This window comes from Phoca vitulina, unplaced genomic scaffold (genome assembly GCF_004348235.1).
Source record: "Phoca vitulina isolate PV1807 unplaced genomic scaffold, GSC_HSeal_1.0 scaffold3, whole genome shotgun sequence".
Classification (NCBI taxonomy): Eukaryota; Metazoa; Chordata; class Mammalia; order Carnivora; family Phocidae; genus Phoca; species Phoca vitulina.
In genome coordinates this window covers 43,253,445-43,260,746 of record NW_022589706.1, presented here as the reverse complement: position 1 = coordinate 43,260,746, position 7,302 = coordinate 43,253,445, and the positions used below count along the sequence as shown (strand labels likewise).

The 7,302-nt window shown below is 41.5% G+C and overlaps 1 pseudogene; it reads left to right on the top strand.

Annotated features, from left to right (window-relative positions):
• The first annotated feature begins 1,409 nt into the window (after positions 1-1,409).
• Positions 1,410-7,090, top strand: LOC116629074 (annotated as a pseudogene).
• Positions 7,091-7,302: the final 212 nt, after the last annotated feature.

Genomic DNA, 7,302 nt, shown 5'->3' with positions numbered 1-7,302 from the left:
TGTTACTCAGGCAACCCTGTTTGGGCGGAGTTGCCCTGCGCCCCTGTGGCGGGGGATGGGCTCAGTGGGAATCAGTCTTTGGGGCTTTTGTTCTCTGGCGCCTTTCCCTGGTGGCTTTCCGTGTCTCTTCCGTGAGTCAGAGCAGAAGAGACCGTTTCCAACCCTCTGCCTCAGAGCAGAGAGACCGCAGTCTGTTCTTCAGTGAGCTCTCCAGGCCACACTGTCTCCGTTTCTGTCCGTGCTGCTATAAACTGCAGCGTCCTGGGTTGTGCGCCCCTCCGCAGGGCTCCCAGTCCTGCCTCCAGGTCGGGGCATGTCTCTGCCCTTTGTGCTTCTAAAACCGCCAGCCGCTCCCAGTTCGCGCACGCACGACTCCGCCGCTTGGGGTTTCCACCCCAGGGGTTGCAGTTCACCGGACTGAACCGGGCGCACCGGGTTTCCGTCTCGGAGGCTGCAGTTCGCGTGCGTGCGACCGTCGCTCCGGGTTTCTGTCTGGGGGGCTGCGGTTCGCGTGCGCGCGACCCCGCTGGTCTGGTTTTCCACCCCCAGTGCTGCCCTAAAGTCCTTTCCCGACACTACCGGTCTGCGAGTCTGTGCCCCGTCCGCAGCGCGCAAGGCTGTTACTCACCGGCAGTGTAGGATCCCCACGGCCAGGCACCCTCCTGCTGCCGTTTATCCTCCGATATCTGCCGACAGAATCATGGCTCTCCGCTTTGTACCTCAAAACCAACTGCCTGTGATATTCTGTTTGTAGAGATCCAGACCTTCTTACATCTCAGGCTGGTTTCGTGGGTGCTCAGAGTGGTCTGGTAGGTATCCAGCTCAATTCCGGGGACCAGTTGAAATAGGGTCCCCTACTCCTCCGCCATCTTTCCCCCCTCCGACTTATAGTTTTCTAATGGATAAAGAAATACTATCATTCTAACTCAAAACTTGACTTGATATTGAATAAGATTCATAAAATCCTAAAGACATAGTTTTCTAGGAACGAAATTTTAGAGCAACTCAGGAAAAAGTAAGTAATTGGAGAACAGAAAGTAAATGATTGTCACTATGGCAATGTTGAAGTGAAAGTAGATGTGTAGCTGAGAGAATGTGAGCGGTGAAAAGGGAGAAAAAAGTAGTATTGCTTACTAATATTCTTATCTGACCAAGTATTAAGCAGAAAGAACTTTTCATATACTGATGGAGATCCAAGTATACCATTTTCAATTATAACCAATAGCAAAATTATACATATATGTATATATAAATTCTCATTTAATATAGCAAAATCCTCATCATTCATATGAAGCAATATGTAGATTCTGCCTAGATTTCTGGTATATCACAGAATAATGGTAATAACCTAATTAAAATCTCCCCCACCAAAAAAAAATCATAACTTGGATCTTTAGCATAACTACAAGATGGAGAACACTGTGAACTTCAAACTACCTGTCCATATGAAAAATAAACACCCCAATCCACCAGAAAAAACTCCAGATCCCACACCTAGGTGTGGTAAATCAGAGGTACATTCACTCAGAAAAACAGATCCCATCCTCAATGATAAACACTGAGAACAAATCTGATGTCACATAGATTGATCCTGTCCTTAGGAAATCAGAAGGAAGAAGGTTAAATGTTGTGGGGTCCAAGGGAACAGTACTGTATGGCACCACTTCTATGGAATAGGGAATAATTTGGAAGGAGGAAGCATCTTTTGGAGATTTGGTTGTAAGGATAAAGAAGAAAACAGGAAAAGAAATTATCCTGCTGAAATACAGAAGACTACATATTTATAAGTCACACCCTTTATTAATTTCCCACTGTATTGGTACATAACAAATTATCATAACTTGGTGGCTTAAAACAACACAAATCTTTTTTCTTATAGTTTTTGAGACTAGAAGTCTGAAAACATTTTCACTAGGCTAAAGTCAAGGGGTTAGCCAAAAGTATTATAAGACTGTTTTTTCTTTTTTTTTTTTTTTCCTGGAGGCTTTAGGGGAGAATCTTTCTCTTGCCATTTTAAGCTTCTAGTAGCTGCCAGTGGCCTTAGCTTGCAACCACTTTCCTCATCTTCAAAGTGCATCACTAAAAAATCTCCTTCCATCATCATATTTCTTTCTATCTCTGATTCCTCCTGTGTCACTCTTACAAGAACCATTGTGATTACATTGGATCAACTCTTATAACCCAAGATAATCTTCCCACCTCAAAGGGCCTTAATCACAAAACCCTTTTCCATATAAGGTAATATAGGTTGTGGGGTGATTATGACATGGACATATTTGGGTGCTGTTGTTGAGCTTATCCTCCCCCACCCCCAAGTAAAAGAACACTATAAATAAACTGCAATTTACTACAGCAATGGAAGAAGGCAGTCTTGAACTAGAAAACTTTGTTAGACTCCCATACTTGCCCCTGAGTGCACACACCTGTTATAGCTCCTCCAAAGGGAAATGAAATTAGGAAATGAACAGAAACTGGAAAACAACATTCATACAATGCTCCAGAAAGAAGAAAACTAGAAAACTAGAAAAAAATTTTTCAAATTATGAAAATTTTCCCCCTAGTCACAAACAGAAGACTGAAGAAAACTATATCACAGCATTCTAACCTGAATAAAATATATTTCAACAAGAATTTTCAAATATAAATGTCTTGAATCAGAAATTCAAAAACAGAACATAAATGTATAAAAAAACCAGAACAATATAAAACAAGAATTAATCAAACTCAGGAAAAATGTTGAAGAAATATACCACATCATTTTAAAAATGATGGCTAAATTATAAGCACCAAAGAGACAATATGCTCACTTAAATTTAATGAAGGACATTGAAGAGGTGCTTGAAAATTCATGGGAATATGAGGATGAAATAGAGAATAGTATAAATGTCAGGAAAAAAGACATTCATACATAGTGTAGGGCTAAGAATGTCTATAATACATATAATTAGAGTACCTGGAAGGAAAACAAAAGAAAGCAAAAGAATGTAAAATAAATAATATATAATAGTAATACCAATCTACACATCAAAAGGAATTAAAAAGAAAGCTAAGGAATTAGACCAGATAATACTTACATATGCACACATAAATGTAACACAATAAAATGGCAGAGTTGGAACAAAATAAATCAATCATATAAATAAATGTAAATGAATTTCGCTCACTTATAAAAAAGATTTGTAAGTTGGCACACAAAATTCAGCTCTGTGTTGTATACAAGAAACCTACCTATGATTAAAGGACTCATGAAGCCTAAATATAAAAGGGCAAAGGTATGCTGGAAACATATTTAAACATCAAGAAATTAGAGGTTGCATTCTAGATATCAAACTCAGAAATTCAGGATAAAAAAGAAATATGTCAAATAAGACAACTTGAGATTCTGAAAGACCCAATTCACAATAACATATGAGAATTCTGAATATCTAATACTCAAGATAGTAATAATCATAAACAGAAACGGGAGATTCAAGAAGAAATAGGAGATTCAAGAAGAAATAAACAGAAACACACTAATAGGGACTTAACTCACTCACAGTTAAATACAGGTCACGTGAACCAAACAATATGGACATAAAGTCATCAGTGGCATATCCTTAAAGTAGATTTTAAGGTGGTGTCTCAAATATTACACCCTATAAGAGAGAATATATCTTCTGCTCAAGTACACATAGAACATTGACAAAAAATTTGCCTATATAATACATTTTGAAATAATATTAAACTCTATGCTATAGAAAAGTTACAAATGCTCCCTGATAAAAATGTAAAATGAGAAATTAATAAAGTAAAAATTCAGAAAGATCTTTTTACTGAGAAATTTGAAAGCTACCTATTAAAATACTATTGTGGGGGGAAGCAGAGGGGGAGACGAACCATGAGAGACTATGGACTCTGAGAAACAAACTGAGGGTTCTAGAGGGGAGGGGGGTGGGGGGATGGGTTAGCCTGGTGATGGGTATTAAAGAGGGCCCATACTGCATGGAGCACTGGGTGTTATACGCAAACAATGAGTCATGGAACACTACATCAAAACTAATGATGTAAGGTATGGGGATTAACATAACATAATAAAATAAAATTAAAAAAAATACTATTGTGAGATGGAGCTCCACATAGGGCTCTGTGTTGGGCATGGAGCCTGCTTAGGATTCTCTCTCTCCCTCTCCCTCCACTCCTCCCCCTGCCTCTTCTTCTCTCCCTCTCTAAGAATAATAATAATAAAAATAAAAATAAAATATTTTTGGATGGGGAGTTCTGGTCCAACATGGAGATGTAGGAAGACCCTCAACTTATCTCCTCCATGGACATACCAAATGTACATCTACTTATAGAGCAATTCCTTCTGAAGAAGAACTGAGGGCTAACTGCATGGCTTTTGCACAACAAAAGATAGAGAGACCACACAGAGAATGGGAAGAGAGATGGAGACACGGAGACACAGTTACAAAGGGAACCTCCACCTCTGATGCTGTGAACTGCAGTGCGGAGAGATAGTACCTGGGACTATAAGCAGTTTTATCTGGTCTGGGGCACACAAAAAGAGCTGAGGTTTAAAAGGACAGCTAGAATATAAAGGAACCAGCCCTAGAACCTTGCCAAACAGCTGGAAACTGCTAGAACCCTTTCCAGGTCTGATGGGCTAGTGAGTGCAATGGTTTATGTTCTCCTGCACCTTGATAGCATGGACAGGAGCAAGATCTGGGCACCCTAGCTGGACTACTGCCTTAGTGAGCCCTGGCTCCTGACCTATACCAGCCACAGCCATCCTACCAAGGTGTCCCCAAAGCAGCATACACCAGGACATCCCTGGTCAGCACTCACTATAGCACCAGTTGTCTTGCCAAGGTGACACAGGCACAAAGCACCCTGTAACATACAGGCCCATACTATTTTGGTTCTAGCTGCTCTGCCAGGGTGCCTGCTGCACAGAGTGCCCTGAGACCCACCTCCCGCCCTCCAGCCCATACTCACACTCATCTTGGTTCCAGCCACCCCACCAAGGCAACCCCTGTGCAAAGCATCCTATGACACCCTGGCTGATGCCCACTTCAGCCCCAGTCACATCATCAGTGGGTCCTGTACGTGAAGCACCCCAAGAAGCCCTGTCTTGCATCTACTTCAGCTTCAGCTATCTGGCCAGGTTGACCTCTGCACAAAGAGCCCCAGGACACCCTGGGTTGCATCCACTTTGGCTTCAGGTGTCTGGTGAGGGTGCACTTTGCAGAGTCCTAGGACTGCCCTAGCCCATGCCCACTTCAGCTCCAGCCATCCTACAAGAGCAGCCGTAACACAGAGTGCCCCAAGACCACCAGCCCATAATAGCCACAGCTCCAGCCAGCCAGCCAAAGTCACCAGGTGCACACAGTCTACACAGGAGATGACAATATACAAGATCATTTCATCAAATTTATGAGAAGTAAAAATTAAAGGAAAAAATTTCATGAATAAAAGCAAATATACAGTAAAGGCAGTAGAAGAATCACTTATAAAGCTAGTATGAAGGTTAAAAGATAAAAATAGTAAAATAAAATTTATCTAAAAGTTAAGGGAACTCACAAAATCAAAATGTGTAAAATATGACAACATATGCATAAACTTCGGAGGGGGTAGTAAAAATGAAGTTCTTTTAGAATGTGTTTGAACTTAAGTAACAATCAACTTAGACTGTTATATACTTAGGATATCATGTATGAACTTCACAGTACCACAAACCAAAAGGTTATAACAGATACATAAAAAATAAAGATAAAGAAAGCCAAACATAATACTAAAGAAAGTCATCAATCACAAGGAAAGCAAGAGAAGAAAGGAACAGAGAAGAAGTATAAAACAACCAGAAAACCATCAATAAATGGCAATAACTACATACCTATCAATAATTGTTTTATTTATTTTATTATTATTATTTTTTATTTTATTATGTTATGTTAATCATCCTCCTACACTGTTGGTGGGAATGCAAGCTGGTGCAGCCATTCTGGGAAACAGTATGGAGGTTCCTTGAAAAGTTGAAAATAGAGCTACCATACGACCCCGCAATTGCACTACTGGGTATTTACCCCAAAGATACAAATGTAGGGATCCAAAGGGGTCATGCATCCCGATATAGCAGCAATGTCCACAATAGCTAAACTATGGAAAGAGCCAAGATGTCCATTGACAGATGAATGGATAAAGAAGAAGTGGTATATATATACAATGGAATATTATGCAGCCATCCAAAGGAATGAAATCTTGCCATTTGCAAAGACGTGGATAGAACTGGAGGGTATTATGCTGAGCGAGATAAGTCAATCAGAGAAAGACATGTATCATATGATCTCACTGATATGAGGAATTCTTAATCTCAGGAAACAAACTGAGGGTTGCTGGAGTGGTGGGGGGGTGGGAGGGATGGGGTGGCTGTGTGATAGACATTGGAGAGGGTATGTGCTATGGTGAGCGCTGTGAATTGTGCAAGACTCTTGAATCACAGACTTGTACCTCTGAAACAAATAATACATTATATGTTAATAAAAAAGAAGATAGTAGGGGGACGCCTGGGTGGCTCAGATGGTTAAGTGTCTGCCTTCGGCTCAGGTCATGATCCCAGGGTGTTGGGATCGAGTTCCGCATCAGGCTCCCTGCTAGGCGGGGAGCCTGCTTCTCCCTCTGCCTCTCTCTATCTCTCTGACTCTCAGGAATAAATAAATAAAACATAAAAAAAAAAAAAGAAGATAGCAGGAAGGGAGAGACGAATAATTGTTTTAAATGTAAATGGTTTAGCCCAACAGCCTGAAGCCCCAGAGCCCAGCCCATGGCTCAGCAACGGTGCTGAAAGCAGCTCCTTTAACAGTGCTGTGGCTGGGTGGAATGCCTATATCAACTTCATGGTGGATGGGACCTGTCAGCATTTGGCTATCATAGGCTATAAGGATTCACCCTCCATCTGGGCAGTCATCCCTGGTGGAGCTCCCATTTTTAATATCACGGTCACCATGACTGCTAAGTCACCATGACTCTAAAGGGCAAAGAAGGGGTCCACAGTGGTATGATCAACAAGAAATGTTATGAAATGGCCTCCCACCTGTGGTATTCCCAGTACTGACTGGGTCTGTGAATTTCCCCCACCACTCCCCACTGTTTTTACACCCTTCTCCTCCCCAAACATACACATACCCCTTTTTTATTTTGGGGGCCACTATCCCATCCTCTTTTATTTTGGGGGCCATTATCCCATATCCCATACCAGTTATTGCTGCCCAAACCACATGGGCTGTGGGCTGGGGCTGGATGGACAGACACTTCCCCCTACCCATA